The sequence below is a fragment of the Carcharhinus amblyrhynchos genome, unplaced genomic scaffold, assembly GCF_965287045.1.
Source record: "Carcharhinus amblyrhynchos unplaced genomic scaffold, sCarAmb.v2.hapA scaffold_88, whole genome shotgun sequence".
NCBI classification, from domain to species: Eukaryota; Metazoa; Chordata; class Chondrichthyes; order Carcharhiniformes; family Carcharhinidae; genus Carcharhinus; species Carcharhinus amblyrhynchos.
This window is the reverse complement of record NW_027649828.1, coordinates 128,821-150,937: the sequence shown is the minus strand read 5'-3', so window position 1 is coordinate 150,937 and position 22,117 is coordinate 128,821.

Here is a 22,117-nt window from a genome sequence, read left to right as displayed (position 1 = left end):
AGTTAAAAACACCAACAAATTCAACAACAACCTCAACATTGAAAAACAAAGAAATCCAAAAACAACTTCAACAGTTAAAAACACCAACAAATTCAACAACAACCTCAACATTGAGAAACACCAACAAATCCAACAACAACCTCAACATTGAAAAACACCAACAAATTCAACAACAACCATAACAGTGCAAAAAACTAACAATTCCAACAAGAACATCGACATTGAAAAAAAACACCAACAAATCCAACATCAACATTGAAAAACACAATTTCAACAAGAACCACAACGGTGAAAAACATCAACAAATTTAACAACAACTTCAACATTGAAAAACACCAACAAATCCAACAAGAACCTCAACAGTGAAAAGCACAAACAAATCCAACATCAACCTCAACATTGAGAAACACCAACAAATCCAACAACAACCTCAACATTGAAAAACACCAACAAATTCAACAACAACCATAACAGTGCAAAAAACTAACAATTCCAACAAGAACATCGACATTGAAAAAAAACACCAACAAATCCAACAAGAACTACAGCAGTGAAGAGCACAAACAAATGCAACATCAACCTCAAGCTTGAAAAATATCATCAAATTCAACTACAACCTGAAAATTGAAAAAACATCAACAAATCCAACAACAGCCTCAACAGTTAAAAACACCAACAAATCCAACAACAGCCACAACATTGAAAAACACCAACAAATCCAACAACAGCCTCAACATTGAAAAACACCCACAAGTCCAACAACATCTTCAACATTGAATAACGTCAACAAATCCAACAACAACTTCAAGATTGAAAAACACCAACTAATACAACAACAACCACAGCAGTGAAAAGCACAAACAAATTCAACATCAACTTCAAAATTGAAAAATATCATCAAATTCAACAACAACCTCAACATTGAAAAACACCAACAAATTCAACAACCTCAAAATTGAAAAACACCAACAAATCCAACAACAACCTCAACAATTAAAAACACCAACAAATCCAACAACAACCTCAACAGTTAAAATCACTAACAATTCCAACAACAACCACAACACTGAAAAACACAATCAAATCCAACAAAAACCTCAACATTGAAAACACCAACATATTCAACAGCGACCATGACAATGAAGAACACTAACAATTCCAAGAACAACCACTACTTTGAAAAAAAAACAAACAAATCCAACAACATCAACATTGAAAAACACAATTTCAACAGCAACCACAAAGCTGAAAAACACCAACAAATTTAACAACAACCTCAACATTGAAAAACACCAACGAATCCAACAAGAACTACAGCAGTGAAGAGCACAAACAAATGCAACATCAACCTCAAGCTTGAAAAATATCATCAAATTCAACTACAACCTGAAAATTGAAAAAACATCAACAAATCCAACAACAGCCTCAACAGTTAAAAACACCAACAAATCCAACAACAGCCACAACATTGAAAAACACCAACAAATCCAACAACAGCCACAACAGTGGAAAACACCAACCAATCCAACAACAACGTCAACATTGAAAAAACACCAACAAATCCAACAACAACCTCAGCATTGAAAAATGCCAACAAATTCCACAACCAACACAATGGTGAAAAACACCAACAAATCCAACAACAACCACAACTTGAAAAATATGAACAAATCCAACAACAACCTCAACATTGAAAAAAACCCAACAAATCCAACAACAACCTCAACATTGAAAAAACACCAACAAATCCAACAATAAATTCAACATTGAAATACACCAACAAATCCAACACAACCTCAACATTGGAATACACCAACAAATCCAACAACAACTATAACATGGAAAAATACCAACAAACTCAACAGCGACATGTCAGCACAGTGGGTAGCACTGATTCTTCACAGCTCCAGTGACCCAGGTTCGATTCCCAGCTCAGGTCACTGTCTGTGTGAAGTTTGCACATTCTGCTCGTGTCTGCGTGGGTTTCCTCCGGGTGCTGCGGTTTCCTCCCACAGTCCAAAGATGTGCAGGTTAGGTTGATTGGCCATACTAAATTAAGTTTAGCGTCCCGAGATGTAGATGAGTGGAGAATTGGACACGTTAAAATCCCCTTAGTATTCCAAGATATGTATGAGAGGTGAATTGGCCAGGCTAAATTGCCTCTGAGTGTCCCAAAATGTGGAGGTTTGGTGGATTGGCCCTTAGTGTCCCAAGATGTGTATGAGAGGTGGATTGGCCAGGCTAAGTCACCTCTTAGTTTCCCAAGGTATTTACGAGCTCTGAATTGGCAAAACAAAGTATCCTCTTACAGTTCCAAGATGTGTACGAGATGTGGATTGGCCACGTTAGATTACCCCTTTTTGTTCGAAGATGTGTAGGTAAGGTGGATTCCTCCCTAGTGTCCCAACATGTGTTACTTAGGGGGATTGGACGAGCTAATTCTCCCCTTAGTGTCCCAAGATGTGTGTGAGAGGTGGATTGACCAGGCTAAATTTCCTTTAGCGCCCCAAGATGTAGATGAGAGGAGAATTGGGCATGTTAAAATCCCCTGAGTCTCCCATGATGTGTAAGTTAGGTGAATTAGCCAGGCTAAATTGCCTCTTAGTGAACCAAAATGTGGGGGTTTGGTGGATTGGCCATGCTAAACTGTCCATTACTATCCCAAAATGTGTAAGTTAGGGGGATTGGCCATGCTAAGTTGCCCCTAAGTGTCCCAGGGTGTGTAGTTTAGGTGGAATGGCCATGTTAAATTGCCCTTTAGGGTCCCAAATGGGCATGTTAGGTGCATTGGCCTTGCTAAAATCATCTCAGTGTGCAAGATGCATGTGAGAAGTGTGTAGGCCAGGCTAAATTGCCCCTTACTGTCCCAAGATGTGTACAAGATGTGGATTGGCCGTGCTAAATTGCTCCTTTAGTGTTTGAAGATGTGTAGGTGAGGTGGATTGGCCCTGAGTGTCTCAAGAAGTGGAAGAGATTCGCCACGCTAAATTCCCCTTAGTGTCCTAAGGCATAGATTGCCCATGCTAAATTCCATTAAATGTCCCAAGATGTGTGCGAGTGGTGGATTGACCATGCTAAATTTCCTCTTGCACCCCAAGATGTAGACGAGAGGAGAATTGGACATGTGAAAATCCCCTTGGTGTCCCAAGATGTATCGTTAAGGTGGATTGACCATGCTAAATAGACCATTACCGTCCCAAGGTGCGTAGGTTAGGTGGATTGGCCACTCTAAATTGCCCCTTAATGTCCCAAGATGTGTATGTTCGGTGGATTGGCGTTGAACAATTCATTTTAGCCTGCCAAGATGTGTATAAGAGTTATGTAGGCAGGACAAAATTTCCCCTAGATGGTCAGGTGTGAATAGAGATGGTCAGGGGTGTATATAGATGGTCAGCTGTGAATATAGATGGTCAGCTGTGAGTATAGATGGTCAGGGGTGAGTATAGATGGTCAGCGGTGAATATAGATGGTCAGGTGTGAGGAGAGATAGTCAGGTGTGAGTATAGATGGTCAGGTGAGAATATAGATGGTCAGGTGTGAGTATAGATGGTCAGGTGTGAATATAGGTGGTCAGATGTGAGTATAGATGGTCAGGTGTGAATATAGACTGTCAGGTGTGGAGAAAGATGGTCAGGTGTGAATATAGATGGTCAGGTCTGAACATCGATGGCCAGGTGTGAATATGGATGGTCAGGTGTGAATATAGATGCTCAGGTGTGAGTATAGATGGTCAGGTGTGAATATAGATGGTCAGTTGTGAGTATAGATGGTCAGGTGTGAATATAGACTGTCAGGTGTGGAGAAAGATGGTCAGGTGTGAATATAGATGGTCAGGTGTGAGTATAGACGGTCAGGTGCGAATATAGATCATCGGGGTGAATATAGATGGTCAGGTGTGAGTATAGATGGCCAGGTGTGCGAATAGATGGTCAGGTATGAGTATAGATGGTAAGGGTTGAATATGGATGGTCAGGGGTGAGGATAGATGGTCAGGTGTGAAGAAAGATGGTCAGGTGTGAATATAGATGGTCAGGTGTGACTATAGAACATATAGAACATAGAACATTACAGTGCAGAACAGGTCCTTCGGCCCACGATGTTGCGCCGACCAGTTAAAAAACAATGACCCTCTAACCTAAACCAAACCCTTTCCATCCATAAACCTATCCACGGATCTCTTAAACGCCCCCAAACTAGGCGCATTTACAACTGCAGCAGGCAGGGCATTCCAATCCCTCACCACCCTCTGGGTAAAAAACCTACCCCTGACATCCGTCCTATAACTACCACCCCTTAATTTAAAGCTATGCCCCCTTGTGCTAGCTTTCTCCATCCGAGGAAAAAGGCTATCACTGTCCACCCTATCTAAACCTCTAATCATCTTATATGTTTCAATAAGGTCCCCTCTTAGCCGCCTTCTTTCTAATGAAAACAACCTCAAATCCTTCAGTCTCTCCTCAAAGGACCTCCCCTCCATACCAGGCAACATCCTGGTAAACCACCTCTGCACCCTCTCCAAAGCCTCCACATCCTTCCTATACATATATAGATGGTCAGGTGTGAGTATAGATGGTAAGGTATGAATATAGATGGTCAGGTGTGAATATAGATGGTCAGGTGTGAATATAGATGGTCAGGTGTGAATATAGATGGTCAGATGTGAGTATACATGGTCACGTATGAGTATAGATGGTCAGGTGTGAATATAGATGGTCATTTGTGAATACAGATGGTCAGGTGAGAAGAAAGATGGTCAGGTGTGTGTATAGATGGCCAGGTGTGAGGAGACATGGTCAGGTGTGAGTATAGATGGTCAGGTATTTTTATAGATGGTCAGGTGTTTTTATAGATGGTCAGGTGTGAGTATACATGGTCAGGTGTGAGTACAGATGGTCAGGTGTGAATACAGACGGGCAGGTGTGAAGAAAGATGGTCCGGTGTGAGTATAGATGGTCACGTGTGAGTATAGATGGTCAGGTGTGAGTATAGATGGTCAGGTGTGAATATAGATGGTCAGTTGTGAATAAAGATGCTCAGGTGTGAGTATAGATGGTCAGGTGTGAGTATAGATGGTCAGGTATGAGTTTCGATGGTCAGGTCTGAGTACAGATGGACCGGTGTGAGTATAGATGGTCAGGGGTGAATATAGATGCTCAGGTGTGAGTATAGATGGTCAGGTGTGAGTATAGATGGTCAGGTATGAGTTTCGATGGTCAGGTCTGAGTATACATGGTCAGGTGTGAGTATAGATGGTCAGGGGTGAATATAGATGCTCAGGTGTGTGTATAGATGCTCAGGTGCGGGTATAGATGGTCCGGTGTGAATATAGATGGTCAGGTGTGAATAAAGATGGTCAGGTGTGAATATAGATTGTCAGGGGTGAATATAGATGGTCAGGGGTGAGTATAGATGGTGAGGTGTGCATTTCGATGGTCAGGTGTGAATACAGATGGTCAGGTGTGAATATAGATGGCCACGTGTGAGTATAGATGGTCAGTCGTGTGTATAGATGGTCAGGTGTGAGTTTTGATGGTCAGGTGTGAGTATAGATGGTCTGGTGTGAGTATAGATGGTCCGGTGTGATTATAGATGGTTACGTGTAAATATCGATGGTCAGGTGTGAATATAGATGGTCAGGTGTGAATATAGATGGTCAGGTGTGAGTATAGATGGTCAGGTGTGAATATAGATGGTCAGGGGTGAGTATAGATGGTGAGGTGTGTGTTTCAACGGTCAGGTATGAGTATAGATGGTCCGGTGTGAGTATAGATGGTCACGTGTGAATATAGATGGTTAGGTGTGAATATAGATGGTCAGGTGTGAGTATAGATGGTCAGGTGTGAATATAGATGGTCAGGTGTGAGTATAGATGGTCAGCTTTGAATATAGATGGTTAGGTGTGAGTATAGATGGTCAGATTTGAATATAGATGGTCAGGTGTGAGTATAGATGGTCAGGTGTGAGTGTAGATGGTCAGGTGTGAATATAGATGGTCAGGTGTGAATATAGATGGTCAGGTCTGAGTACAGATGGTCAGGTGTGAATGTAGATGGTCAGGTGCGAGTATGGATGGTCAGCATGAATATAGATGCTGAGGTGTGTGTACAGATGGTCAGGTGAGAGTATAGATGGTCAGGTGTAGGGATAAAAGGTCAGGGATGAATATAGATGGTCAGGTGTGAGTGCAGATGGTCAGGTGTGAATATAGATGGTCAGGTGTGAGTATAGATGGTCATGTGTGAGTATAGATGGTCAGGGGTGAATATAGATGCTCAGGTGTGAATATAGATGGTCAGGTGTGAGTATAGATGGTCAGGGGTGAATATAGATGCTCAGGTGTGAGTATAGATGGTCAGGCGTGAACATAGATGGTCAGGTGTGAGTATAGATGGTCAGGTGTGAGTATGGATGGTCAGGTATGAGTTTCGATGGTCAGGTCTGAGTACAGATGGTCCAGTGTGAATATAGATGGTCAGGTCTGAGTACAGATGGTCCGGTGTGAATATAGATGGTCAGGTGTGAGTATAGATGGTCAGGTGTGAATATAGATGGTCAGGGGTGAGTATAGATGGTGAGGTGTGCGTTTCGATGGTCAGGTATGAGTATAGATGGTCCGGTGTGAGTGTCGATAGTCAGGTGTGAATATAGATGGTCAGGTGTAAATATAGATGGTCACGTGTGAATATCGATGGTCAGGGGTGAATATAGATGGTGAGGTGTGTGTTTCGACGGTCAGGTATGAGTATAGATGGTCCGGTGTGAGTATATATGGTCAGGTGTGAACATAGATGGTTAGGTGTGAATATAGATGGTCACGTGTGAATATTAATGGTCAGGTGAGAATATAGATGGTCAGGTGTGAATATAGATGGTCAGGTGTGAGTATAGATGATTAGGTGTGAATATAGACGGTCAGGTGTGAGTATAGATGGTCAGGTGTGAATATAGATGGTCAGGGATGAATATAGATGGTCAGGTGGGAATATAGATGGTCAGGTGTGAGTATAGATGGTCAGGTGTGAGTTTTGATGGTCAGATGTCTGTATGGATGGTCCGGTGTGTGTACAGATGGTCTGGTGTGAGTACATGGTCAGGTGTGAATATAGATGGTCAGCTGTGAGCATAGATGGCCAGGTGTGAGTATAGATGGTCAGGCGTGAATATAGATGGTCAGGTGTGAATCTCGATGGTCCGATGTGAGTATAGATGGTCCGTTGTGAGTGTAGATGGTCAGGTGTGAATATAGATGGTCAGTTGCGAGTATAGATGGTCAGCATGAATATAGATGCTCAGGTGTGAGTATAAATGGTCCAGTGAGAGTATAGATGGTCAGGTGTAGGGATAAAAGGTCAGGAATGAATATAGATGGTCAGGTGTGAGTATAGATGGTCAGGTGTGAGTATAGATGGTCAGGTGTGAATATAGATGGTCAGGGGTGAGTATAGATGGCCAGGGTGAGTATCGATAGTCAGATGTGAGTACAGATGGTCAGGTGTGAATATGGATGGTCAGGTGTGAGTATAGATGGTCAGGTGTGAGTATAGATGGTCAGGTGTGAAAATAGATTGTCAGGTGTGAGTATAGATGGTCAGGTGTGAATATGGATGGTCAGGTGTGAGTATGGATGGTCAGGTGTGAATGTAGATGGTCAGGTGTGAGTATAGATGGTCAGGTGTGAATATGGATGGTCAGGTGTGAGTATAGATGGTGAGGTGTGAAGAAAGATGGTCAGGTGTGAGTATAGATGGTCAGGTGTGAGGACAGATGGTCAGGTGTGAGTATAGATGGTCAGGTGTGAAAATAGATTGTCAGGTGTGAGTATAGATGGTCAGGTGTGAGGACAGATGGTCAGGTGTGAATACAGACGGGCAGGCATGAAGAAAGATGGTCCGGTGTGAGTATAGATGGTCAGGTATTTTTATAGATGGTCAGGTGTTTTTATAGATGGTCATGTGTGAGTATAGATGGTCAGGTGTGAGTATAGATGGTCAGGTGTGAATATAGATGGTCAGGTGTGAATAAAGATGGTCAGGTGTGAGTATAGATGGTCAGGTGTGAATATAGATGGTCCTGTGTGAATATAGATGGTCAGGTGTGAATATAGATCATCAGGTGTGAGTATAGATGGTCAGGTGTGAGTATAGATGGTCAGGTGTGAATATAGATGGTCAGGTGTGAATACAGATGGTCAGGGGTGAGTATAGATGGTCAGGTGTGAATACAGATGGTCAGGTGTGAGTATAGATGGTCAGGTGTGAATATAGATGGTCAGGTGTGAGTATAGATGGTCAGGTGTGAGTACAGATGGTCAGGTGTGAATATAGATGGTCAGGTGTGAGTATAGTCGGTAAGGTGTGGAGAAAGATGGTCAGGTGTGAGTATAGATGGTCAGGTGTGAGGATAGATGGTCAGGTGTGAGTATAGATGGTCAGGTGTGAGGACAGTAAAAAGTCTGACAACACCAGGTTTTAGTCCAACTGATTTATTTGATAGTAAACTCACTAGCTTTCGAGGTTTCCCTCTTCGTCAGGTGAATGGAGAGTTCTGGCCTCAGACGGAGCATATAAAGCACGGACAGTTTGGAGATTACTGATTAGAATGCGAATCCTTATGCCTAACCTGCTGTTCAAGACCTGAAGTGGCTGACAATGTGAGTGGAAGGAGCACTGACCACAGGTTACAGAGATGTGTATTGTCTCCAGACAGTACAGTAAGTGATGTTTTGCAAACCCAGGCAAGTCACGGGGGTTACAGATAGTGCGACATGAACCCAAGATCCCTGTTGAGACCATCCTCATGTGTGCGGAACTTGGCTATCAGTCTCTGTTCAGCGACTCTGCGCTGTCGTGTGTCATGAAGGCTGCCTTGGAGAATGCTTACCCAAAGGTAAGCCAAGTTCCGCACACATGAGGACGGTCTCAACAGGGATCTTGGGTTCATGTCACACTATCTGTAACCCCCGTGACTTGCCTGGGTTTGCAAAACATCACTTACTGTACTGTCTGGAGACAATACACATCTCTGTAACCTGTGATCAGTGCTCCTTCCACTCACATTGTCAGCCACTTCAGGTCTTGAACAGCAGGTTAGGTGTAAGGATTCACATTCTAATCAGTAATCTCTAAACTGTCTGTGCCTTATATGCTCCGTCTGAGGCCAGAACTCTCCATTCACCTGACGAAGAGGGAAACCTCGAAAGCTAGTGAGTTTACTATCAAATAAATCGGTTGGACTAAAACCTGGTGTTGTCAGACTTTTTACTGTGTTTACGCCAGTCCAACGCCGGCATACCCACATCAGGTGTGAGGAGACATGGTCAGGTGTGAATATAGATGGTCAGGTGTGAGTATAGATGTTGAGGTGTGAGTTTAGATGGTCGTGGTGAATACAGATGGTCAGGAGTGAATATGGATGGTCAGGTGTGAGTATAGATGGTCAGGTGTGAGTATAGATGGTCAGGTGTGAGGATAGATGGTCAGGTGTGAATATAGATGGTCAGGTGTGAATATAGATGGTCAGGTGTGAGTATAGATGTTGAGGTGTGAGTTTAGATGGTCGTGGTGAATACAGATGGTCAGGAGTGAATATGGATGGTCAGGTGTGAGTATAGATGGTCAGGTGTGAGTATAGATGGTCAGGTGTGAGGATAGATGGTCAGGTGTGAATATAGATGGTCAGGTGTGAATATAGATGGTCAGATGTGAGTATAGATGGTCAGTTGCGAATATAGATGGTCAGGTGTGAGTATAGATGGTCAGTTGCGAATATAGATGGTCAGGCGTGAATATAGATGGTCAGGTGTCAATATAGATGGTCAGGTGTGAATATAGATGGTCAGGTGTGAGTATAGATGGTCAGGTGTGAATATAGATGGTCAGTTGCGAATATAGATGGTCAGGCGTGAATATAGATGGTCAGGTGTGAATATAGATGGTCAGGTGTGAGTATAGATGGTCAGATGTGAGTATAGATGGTCAGGCGTGAATATAGATGGTCAGGTGTGAATATAGATGGTCAGGTGTGAATATAGATGGTCAGGTGTGGGTATAGATAATCAGGTGTGAGTTTAGATGGTCAGGTGTGAATATAGATGTTCAGGTGTGAGTTTTATTGGTCCGGTGTGAGTATAGATGGTCAGGTGTGTATATAGATGGTCAGGTGTGGGTATAGATAATCAGGTGTGAGTATAGATGTTCAGATGTGAGTATAGATGGTCAGTTGCGAATATAGATGGTCAGGCGTGAATATAGATGGTCAGGTGTGAATATAGATGGTCAGGTGTGGGTATAGATAATCAGGTGTGAGTTTAGATGGTCAGGTATGAATATAGATGTTCAGGTGTGAGTTTTATTGGTCCGGTGTGAGTATAGATGGTCAGGTGTGTATATAGATGGTCAGGTGTGAGTTTAGATGGTCAGGTGTGAATATAGATGTTCAGGTGTGAGTTTTATTGGTCCGGTGTGAGTATAGATGGTCAGGTGTGAGTTTAGATGGTCAGGTGTGAATATAGATGTTCAGGTGTGAGTTTTATTGGTCCGGTGTGAGTATAGATGGTCAGGTGTGTATATAGATGGTCAGGTGTGTATATAGATGGTCAGGTGTGAGTATAGGTGATCGGAATTGGAAGTTTCTGTCCTGTTTGTAAGTCACAGTCACGATGTATAAATAGTGGCTTCTATTTGTGTTCCAGGAGCAGTCTGGCAGTCCTTGTTTGAAACCCGTTTCTCCCACATGTCTGGGTTAAAACCCAGAGCTTTGAAATAAAAACCCGCTGTATTTTGACTCACGAACAGTCTCAGAGGTAAATTTTATCAATATCCTCAGTTATTCACATTGCTTATCTATAAATTCACTCCGACTGCCATTTTATCGAACCTGATATCTATTTACAAATCGGAATGATCCCACATTGTTCGTGATGTCGCTGTCAGTCTCTTACTGGGGAATCTCACCCATACCAGGATAAAGTTTTAGCCCAGCCCGTCTCTCTATCGCAGGCCAGACTCCTCTTCAACTGAGGTCCGTGTCTGTCTGGTGGTTAATACAGCAAAAGGTCCTTTTCCCACCTGACACAGAATCGATCCTTATTAGTTTCACCGTAGCCCAGTCTCCTGGTGTCGGCAGTTTGGGAGGATTCCCTTTCTGCCAAGCTTATCCCATCACTGTTGATGTTGTTTGGGAGAATGTTCACTCAGTCCCTCAAATTCTGCCTCTCTGTCTCCCACTCACTCTCCTCCTCCCGTTTGCCCGACCAGTCACTCGAAGGAAAGTTAACCCCATATTCCCCTGGAAAGAGTGCCTCTCTGTTGTCCTGCAGGAAAAATTGGACCCGATCGCTTCCTCCATCCATCACGGTGTTGGCTCAGCTGTTCTTCTGTTCACCCGTTCTCCCAATCCTGAACTCTGTGGGTGGTGAAATCTCTGTCTGATCCCTAAAGACTTTCCTCAAACTCTCCCCCCTGTGCAGCCAGTTCTGAGTCTAACTGAAGAGGGATTCCCCACCTCGATATTATCCCACTTGCCAATATCGAACATACTAAATTGCCCCTTAGTGTCCCAAGACGTGTCTGAGAGTTTTGATAGGCATTTCTAAATTGCCCCTTAGTGACACAAGTTGTGTACAAGATTTTAAACAGTACTGCTGTCAGTTACGACTTAAAATCTCCTTTTACTGAAGGGCAAAGCTTAAAATGTCTGTTTAGTGTAGGGTACTGTTTAAAATCTCTGTTTAGTGTCGGGCACTGTTTAAAATCTCTGTTTCGTGTAGGGCACTGTTTAAAATCTCCGTTTAGTGTAGGGCACTATTTAAAATCTCTGTTTAGTGTAGGGAACTGTTTAAAATCTCTGTTTAGTGTAGGGTACTGTTTAAAATCTCTGTTTGGTGTAGGGCACTGTTTAAAATCTCTGTTTGGTGTAGGGCACTGTTTAAAATCTCTGTTTAGTGTAGGGCACTGTTTAAAATCTCTGTTTGGTGTAGGGCACTGTTTAAAATCTCTGTTTAGTGTAGGGCACTGTTTAAAATCTCTGTTTAGTGTAGGGCACTATTTAAAATCTCTGTTTAGTGTGGGGCACTGTTTAAAATCTCTGTTTAGTGTAGGGCACTATTTAAAATCTCTGTTTAGTGTAGGGCACTATTTAAAATCTCTGTTTAGTGTAGGGCACTATTTAAAATCTCTGTTTAGTGTAGGGCACTATTTAAAATCTCTGTTTAGTGTAGGGCACTATTTAAAATCTCTGTTTAGTGTAGGGCACTATTTAAAATCTCTGTTTAGTGTAGGGCACTATTTAAAATCTCTGTTTAGTGTGGGGCACTGTTTAAAATCTCTGTTTAGTGTAGGGCACTGTTTAAAATCTCTGTTTAGTGTAGGGCACTATTTAAAATCTCTGTTTAGTGTAGGGCACTGTTTAAAATCTCTGTTTAGTGTAGGGCACTATTTAAAATCTCTGTTTGGTGTAGGGCACTGTTTAAAATCTCTGTTTAGTGTAGGGCACTATTTAAAATCTCTGTTTAGTGTAGGGCACTGTTTAAAATCTCTGTTTAGTGTAGGGCACTGTTTAAAATCTCTGTTTGGTGTAGGGCACTGTTTAAAATCTCTGTTTGGTGTAGGGCACTGTTTAAAATCTCTGTTTGGTGTAGGGCACTGTTTAAAATCTCTGTTTAGTGTAGGGCACTGTTTAAAATCTCTGTTTAGTGTGGGGCACTGTTTAAAATCTCTGTTTAGTGTAGGGCACTGTTTAAAATCTCTGTTTAGTGTAGGGCACTGTTTAAAATCTCTGTTTAGTGTAGGGCACTGTTTAAAATCTCTGTTTAGTGTAGGACGCTGTTTAAAATCTCTGTTTAGTGCAGGACACTGTTTTAAAATCTCCGTTTAGTGTAGGGCACTGTTTAAAATCATCCAGAGACTCAGAGACACAGAGAGCCAGAGGGACAGAGACCCAGAGAGACAAAGACACAGATACACAGAGACTCAGAGACTCTGAGAGTCTGAGACTCTGAGACAAGGAGGCCCAGAGACCCAAAGACACTGAGTCTCTGAGACACAGAGAATGCAGAGACCCATGGACACAGAGTCACTGAGTCACAGAGAACCAGGGACACAGAGACCCAGAGATTCAGAGACCCATGGACCCAGAGACAAGGAGACCCATAGATCCACAGACCCAGAGACATGGAGAGCCTGAAACCATGACATAATGAGACACAGAGACCCAGACAGCCATAGGCTCACATACAAAGATATAGAACATAGAACATTACAGCGCAGGACAGGCCCTTCGGCCCACGATGTTGCACCGACCAGTTACAAAACAATGACCCACTAACCTAAACCAATCCCTTTTCGTCCAAAAACCTATCCACGGATCTCTTAAACGCCCCCAAACTAGGCACATTTACAACTGCAGCAGGCAGGGCATTCCAATCCCTCACCACCCTCTGGGTAAAGAACCTACCCCTGACATCCGTCCTATAACTACCCCCCCTTAATTTAAAGCCATGCCCCCTCGTGCTAGCTTTCTCCATCAGAGGAAAAAGGCTATCACTATCCACCCTATCTAAACCTCTAATCATCTTATATGTTTCAATAAGATCCCCTCTTAGCCGTCTTCTTTCCATATATCATTTCCATATATCACCCAAACTGCACATTGTTGGACACTAAGGGCTAATTTAGATTTTAAACAGTGTCCTACACTAAACAGAGATCTTAAGTATATTTAAGACACGGGTAGATAGGTTTCTGATAGACAGGGGAATTAAGGGTAATGGGGAGAAAGCGGGAAAGTGGAACTGATCCACTTCAGATCAGCCATGATCTTATTGAATGGCGGGGCAGGCTCGAAGGGCCAGGTGGCCTACTCCTGCTCCTATTTCTTATGGTTTTATGTTCTTTTTTTATATAACGCACAATCTATGTTGGGGGAGGCGATGCCCATCTGGTATTTTTGTTGGGACCACTGTTCCATTGTGCCACAGACACTGGTTCAATTCCAGCTTTGGGGTCTGCGTGGAGTCTGTTCTCCCTGTGTCTGTGTGGGTGTCCTCCGGGTGCTCCGGTTTCCTCCCACACTCCAAATCAGTGCATCTTTGGTGGATTGGCAATGCTAAATAGCCCTTTCGTGTCTAAAGATGTGCATGTTAGGTGGATTGACCATGCTATATTGCTCATTAGTGTCCAAAGATTTGCAGATTAGGTGGATTGGCCATGCTGAATCGACCCCTTAGTGTCTGTACAAAGATGTGTAGGTTAGGTGGATTGGCCATGGTAAATTGCCCTTTTGTGTCCAAAGATATATTAGATAGGTGAATTGGTCATCGTAAATTGCCCTTAATATCCACAGATGTGCAGATTAGATGATTGGCCATTCTAAATTAGCCCTTAGTGTCCAACGATGTGCAGTTTGGGTGATGGCCATGCTAAATTGTTCCTTAGGGTCAGGGGATTTCCAGAGTAAGTCCATGGGGTTACAGGGATAGGGCCAGGGTGGGATTGTTATTGTCGATGCAGACTCGATGGGCTGAATGGCCTCCTTCGGTGCTGTAGGGATTCTATATTAAGCTGATATTTCTTTACAATTTAGCTATGACTGTAACGGTATATTCTGCACCCCCTCCTTTCATTCTCCCCTATTTACTCTATGAATAGTATGCTTCACCTGTATAGCATGCAAAAAAAATACTTTTCACTGTGCCCTGATAGATGTGACAATAACAAATCAAATCAGATCAAACCCGTTCAGAAGCTTACATATTTCAATGGAATCATCCTTACCACTTTTTAATTAGAGCAGCATTTCTTCACCCTTTGATCAAGGGAGAAGGTTAATTTCAGTGTAGTGATATTTGACTGTCTCCCACCAATGAATAATTCCTGAGGCATGAAGACTAATGCTGAACACAATATTCCAGATATCATTTCACCAAAGCCCGATATGAAATGTGATCCTTCTTTGGTACCTGGAGGATCGCAACCAAGTCCCTTTGACATTTACAAGATTGACAGCTTTTTTTTGATGAACCCGGGTGGAGAATGTTTGTTTTCGAAATGCTGGAGAGACGGGAAACTGGGAGAGTTCCAGATCCTTCTATTGGGAGAGCTTTCAGCGCCCAGCACCCCGCCTCAACATTTCTGAGCAAGGCCATTGCTCGCTGCAGAATCCAGTGGGTGGGGGGTTTGATATCCCTGAGGGAGGGGGCAGTGTGTGTGTGCAGAATCCAGTGGGTGGGGGTTTGATATCCCTGAGGGAGGGGGCAGTGTGTGTGTGCAGAATCCAGTGGGTGGGGGTTTGATATCCCTGAGGGAGGGGGCAGTGTGTGTGTGCAGAATCCAGTGGGTGGGGGTTTGATATCCCTGAGGGAGGGGGCAGTGTGTGTGTGCAGAATCCAGTGGGTGGGGGTTTGATATCCCTGAGGGAGGGGGCAGTGTGTGTGTGCAGAATCCAGTGGGTGGGGGTTTGATATCCCTGAGGGAGGGGGCAGTGTGTGTGTGCAGAATCCAGTGGGTGGGGGTTTGATATCCCTGAGGGAGGGGGCAGTGTGTGTGTGCAGAATCCAGTGGGTGGGGGTTTGATATCCCTGAGGGAGGGGGCAGTGTGTGTGTGCAGAATCCAGTGGGTGGGGGGTTGATATCCCTGAGGGAGGGGGCAGTGTGTGTCTGCAGGTCTCTGCAGCTGGGCATCAGCATTGGCAGTAGAGGAGGGAGTGTGGCGAGGGGGCGAGGGGGGGTTGGGGGGGGGGCAAGGGGGGGTTGGGGGGGGCGAGGGGGGTGTGGGGGGGGAGGTGGGACTGATGGAAAAGAGAAAGCTCTCAGGCCCCGGCTTCCTGAACCAGCTACACACACCCCCCAGTCACTGCAGGGCTCCAACAGCTCCCCCTCCCTTCGCAGCAGAATGGCCTTGGGCCCCCTGGCCCTCCCCCCACTCCGCTGGTGACTGCAGAGTGCGGGGGCGGGGGGGGGGCGCCTCCCTCCCTCCCCCCACCCATCAGTGTAAAGGGGCAGTGCCCACCTTTCCCTCCCTCCCCCCACCCACACCGTTCATTCCAGACTGGCAGCGGCTCCCCTCTCCCCCCTCCCCCACTGATAACTGCAGAGTGGCAGTGGGCCCGCTCTCCCCGCTCCCCCCCTCCCCACCGATGGCTGAAGATTAGAAGCTGACCCCTTCTGCCAATGGATCCCCCCCCCCACATTAACCCCTCCCCAGCATTAGCCCATTCCCTATTCTCCCCAACCAGAACCTTCCTGCCCTCATTCGCAGCTCCCCTCTTGTCCGGCCCCCTTTTAGCTTCTCCCCCCAATGGGCATTGCTAAGGTGGCACTGCCAGTCGGGCCCTGCCCTAAAGGCAACACCCCCCTCCTCAAACTCTCCGGGGGGAGGGGGGGGTCACACTGACCTCTGCAAACAGCTGTAAAGTGATGGTAACATCAGCCATTCAATATCTCTCTCTCTGTGTTTCACTCTCTGTCACAGTCTATCTCACTCTCTGTGTCACTTTATCCCTCTCTCTCACTTTCACACATTGTCTCACTCTCTCTCCGCTTTCTCTGTCTTTCTGTGCTACTCTCTGTCACTATCGTGACATTCTTGCAAGGTCCCCCCTCATTCTCTTTCGCACTCTTTCTATCTTCCTCAAACAGTTTGTTCCACCCCGTATCTCTCTTTCTCAGGCTCTGTTAGTTTGGCTTTTTTTTATTCTTTAACTCTCTCTGTCTTCTCTCTCTGTCTCTCTCTCTCTCTATCTCTGTCCCCCCCCACCTCTCTCTCTCTGTCTCCCTCTCTTTGTCTCCTCTCTGCCTCCTCTCTCTTTCTCTCCTATTTGTCTCCTCTCTTTGTCTCCTCTCTTTCTCCTCTCTCTCACTCTTCTTTTTCTGTCTCCTCTTTCTCTGTCTCCTCTCTGCCTCCTTTCTCTGTCTCCTCTCGCTCTGTCTCCTCTCTCTTCTCCTCCTCTCTGCCTCCTCTCGCTCCTCTGTTTCTGTCTCCACTCTCTCTGTCTCCTCTCTCTCCGTCTCCTCTCTGTCTTCTGTTTCTTTGTACCTTCTGTCTCTGTCTCGTCTCTCTCTCCTGTCTCTGTCTCATCTCTTTGTCTCCTCTCTCTCTCTTTGTCTCCGCTCTCTGTCTTCGTTTTCCCTCGCTTTCACGTCTCTCTTGGCTCTCTGTCTCAATTGCTCTCGTTCTCAGTTTCGTTCTATCTGTTGTGCCTCTGTCATGTTTCCATTTTTATAATTCTGGTCAGGAACTCCAAATTGTTTCATGAAGTCTGCATGGGTGATATGTTTGGCTTTGAGATGCTTCACTTCAGTTATAATTCAACAGGCCCACGAAGGAGCTGTTATCAAACAAAGTTTATTTAAAATACAGTTAACACATATAAAAAGAAAAACAAATAGCAATAAAGTTTACCAATTACAACCAAGAAAAAATATAATATTTTATGAACTTTAAGATCTCGATGGCATTCCAACAAAACAATTCCTAGAAACCAAACACTTTGCACAGGTTTAGCACAGGAAAGATTAATGCTCCCATCATATTGGAATTTATTATTGCAGTTCTATAGAGGTTCACACGAACTTGGAGTCAGAAGAGTTTAGCGAACATAGAGTCTCTCGTCAAATAAACCATCAGAAACAGATTTTGTTCTCCAGTCTGGCCGGGCAGCTTACTGCTATTGAACAGCAGAATTTCCAGAAACTGGAGGCGGGGGGGAGTTGGGGGGGTGGTGGGGTGGGGCGGGGGGGGTGCGGTTGGAGTGGGTGGGGGGGGCGGTGGTCGTCAGAGAGAGAGAAAGAGGAACATTGTTTTTCAGGTTTATATTCACCTCCTTTGGAACGATCATTGACATTAATCCTTCTGTGCTTCCTGGGAGGAACCGCCTGACTTTGTCTATCCAGCTTCCCTCTCACAACGCAAGGTCAAAAAGATCGCAGAGTAAAAATAAACAACCCCCCATTGAAGCCATTGAAGTAGCAATAAAAGTAGATGGCCCAACAACACTGAGAGAGAAAAGAAAAACAAACAGAAAAGGTTTGTTCAGATATCGTCATCAGCAGAATCTTAATTCCCGAATCATTTAAATTGCATTCAAATTCCACCATCTGCCATAGTGGGGATCGAACCCGGGTCCCCAGCAGTGACCTTGTTTTCTTCCTGATAGCCCCACCCTTGACCTTTGGGTATTGTCTTCCAGTTTTCTGTCAGGTCAGAGTGAGGATTTGGCCTGATGTTAAGGAAGGCCCTGCCAGTGGGAGGTTAGTGTTGTCAGGGGGAGGATGTCTGTCCTTTCAGTGTCTGAGCAGAATGAGGGGAAATGGTCTAGCCAATGGGAGGATTGCTTCAAGTGTTGAAGTTAATTGATGAATATCACAAGTAAGTTTACATTGACACTGCAATGAAGGTAGTGCAAAAATCCCATTGTCATCACACTCTTGTGTCTGTTCAGGTACACTGAGGGAGAATTTAGCATCTAATTCATCTAACCAGCAATAATTTTGGGAGGAAACAGGAGCAGCTGTAGGAAATTCACGCAGACATGAGAGAATATGTAGATTCCATACAGACAGTGACCCAAGCCAGAAACTGAACCTGGGTTCAAGGCACTGTGAGACAACAGTGCTAACCACTGTGCCACCGTGCAGCCGCTGTTTTGCCATGGGGACATATTTCTCAATTGGTGTCTTTTTTTTTAAATTCCAGAATCTCTTTGGTGATTCAATTCCTCTCATGACTCATTGAATTAAAGAACTAGGAAAAATATCTAAAAATAGAGGTGATCAAAACATCAAATGTAAAGGCCTAAAATAAATATGTCAGCTTATTCTTCATTTGCTGCCTGAAGCATGAAAAAGGAAGAATTCATAGACTCTTAGTGTTTCAGCTCCCCCCATGGTTTAATGAAAAAAAGAATTGGAATCAAGAGAGACTTCAGCACAACCTGCAATTGCTTTCTGAACTGAGTTTGTGTCACTGCATAAATGGCTGTATTTGTGCTGCAGCTCAGGAGCTGCAGTATGAAGCCCAATTCCAGAACAAAACGATCTAACCATATGGTGTGATAACCCAAACCATACATCCGGATCCATATAGAATAAAACATTGACATTGACCATAAGAGGATGAAATTGGTGGTGATAACAAACAGTAAAATGATTGATTTCCTTCGACTCTCCATCTCTGGGTCTCTGGGATTCTCCACACTGCTGTGAGGCCGGAGTCTCCTGCGGGCTCTGCTGCTCACTATAATGTGCTTGATGGTGAAAGAATTGAGCAGCAGCATCATGACAAATGGGACACAGGGTGTTAGCACTTGGTGAAGGAACTCGATGGTTATCCAAACAGAAGATAATTGGACTTCCAGAGCGACATCACAAAACCAGGGGTCGTTCCACAGCCAATACCGACCACTCAGCATAAAATACCAGAAAATGTTCTTTAAACAGCTCAGCACCGTCACTGTTCCCAGAACCACAGTTGCTGATTTCTCACTGCAATATTTACTTTTCAGCTTGGGGCAGCAAATGGCCACAAATCGATCAAAGGTGAAAGTGACGGTGAACCAGACAGAACAGTCAGTGGCTGCATAAAGCAGAACGGCGTGGATGTTACATAGGGGGAGCGAGTGCAGGAAATCAAACCGTTCCCGATAAACAATGGGAATGTGTCTCAATATCAGGTCAAAGATAATGACCAGCAGATCCCCCACTGACATGGCCACCAGGTAACGAGTGACACAGCTGGACAGACCACAGTTTTTCCTCGTCAGGATCACAATTGTGATTATGTTCGCTGTCAGGAAGGGAAATAAGCAATCACGTTACTATTTTGAATTTTGTTTTACTGATATTTCCAAAATGTTACATCATCCTGTGAATATATTGGGAATCAATGAAACTGAAATGCCAGCTGGGAAGATCCCTAATGCAGTGGAATAAATGGGAAAACAATGACAAAAGTGGGATTGAGGGGTAAGGGGAAATAGAAATTGATGATTTGATTTGATTTATTATTGTAATGTGTATTAGTATAGAGTGAAAAGTATTGTCCCTTACATGCTATTGTTGTGAAGTTAGTGATTGTAGAATTATAAAATGATTGCAAAAATGCTTAAAGTTATAAAATTGTCTGTTTAAAAGGTGTTTTTATTCGTACTTAGGTTTCAAAAAGAGATGCATGTGTAAATGCAAGTACAGAAAGAGAGACCCAAAGTGAAAGAATGTTTCAAAGGCAAAAACAACAGGGCTGCATTGGCAACAGCCTTTCAGCATTTGAATCATCACATGCTTTGAATTTTAATCAATCAATTTAAAATTGGATTTGAGTAGCAGCAGCTTATCGGATTTGAATTTGATGCTTTGATAACCTGCAAACCAATCCTGTTGTGGTGGGTTTTGGTATGTCATTGGGGGTATAAAACCAGCTCCCAGCTCCAGAGAATTGCCAGAAGACTGTCTGTCAATGACTGTGTCAAATCTCAGCAAGAGACACAGACACACACACACATACACACACACGTACACAAACACATGTACACAAACACACACACACACAAACACACACACACACACACAAACACATGCACACAAGCACACACACACACAAACACATGTACACAAACACACACACACGTACACAAACACATGCACACAAACACACACACACAAACACACACACACAAACACACACACACAGACTACAACTCTGTCAGTGTAAAAGCAATTTTTATGTCTTAAAACAAACATAAATGTACCAAGAAGCAAAGAAGACAAAAGATAAAAAAGTAAGAAGATCGCTCAACATATCACCAGATTGTATTTCGAGTTTGATTAAAAGTTGTATTGTTTGCTATTAAATGCTAATTAATTTCCTAAATAGATTTCCATTTGAATAGTGTTTTATTCAGTTTGTACATGGTTCAGTTAGCCTGTTTACTGTTATTTAGATAAATAATGTGTTACTTGTTTTTTTTGTTTTTTTTCGGGGGGTTTGGGGAAAGTCTCAGGTAGTTATTTGGATTTAAACACTAATAGCTGTTGTAGTGCAGATGCCCGACATCTGCCCCTTCTCACACACACTTCTTACCAGCTGACTAAGTGAGGTACTTATGTTTGAGTGGTTGAGTGTTAACTCTCAGTCAGGAGATCAACCTTCACTTTGGATTAGATTTGGAGACTCAGATCTAGAAATTTGAATAGTCTTAGATCTTGAAATAAACTTTGAGAAGTGGAAGATCTGTTAAAGGACAATACACTGGTTTCATCAAAAGTGGAGAAATGGCTCTTGACATTCCTAAAGAGGCTTCAGGGATTGAAAATGCTTCCCAAATTTGCCAAAAAAATGTTTAGAAAGACTGAAAAATGTTACACTTGCAGAATTGGCAAACAAGATAAAATTGGGTGCAACCAGGGATATACGGGGAGGTGAAATAGTGACAGACACAGCCAAGCCCTGAGGAGTATCAGAGAAAGAGTCAGGTATGGTGGAGTTACAGAGTCATAGTGTACAGAGAGGTTTCCAGCATGGAAACAAGCTCTTTGGTCCATATTGTTCATGCCACCTCTTTGTTTTTAACCAGTAAGCTGGTCCCAACTGCCCGTGTTTGACCCCTATCCCTCTATAGCCATCTTGCCCATGTAACTCTCTAAACTCTTTTTGAAAGACAAAATTGTACCTGACTCTAAAACTTCCTCTAGCAGTTTGTTCCAGAAACTCACCATACTCTGTGTGAAAAAATCCCCCACCGTACCCTTTTGTATCTCTCCCGTCTCACTTTAAACCTATGCCCTCTTGTATTCAACACTCCTACCTTTGGGAAAATATATTGACTATCCAGCTGATTTATGCCCCTCATTATTTTATAGACTTCTATATGATCAACCCTCAGCCTCCTACACTTCCTCTCCAAAAAAGTCCTCTCCTTGTAACTCAATAATCATCAAGTCCCAATAGCGTCCTAGTTATTTTTCTGCACTTTTTTTTCCGTTTAATAATATCATTTCTATCATCGGGTGACCGGAACGATAGATAGGATTCCAAGTGTGGCCTTACCAATGTCTTGTACAACTTCAACAAGACATCCCAACTCCTGTATTCAATGTTCTGACCAATGAAACCAAGCATGCTGAAC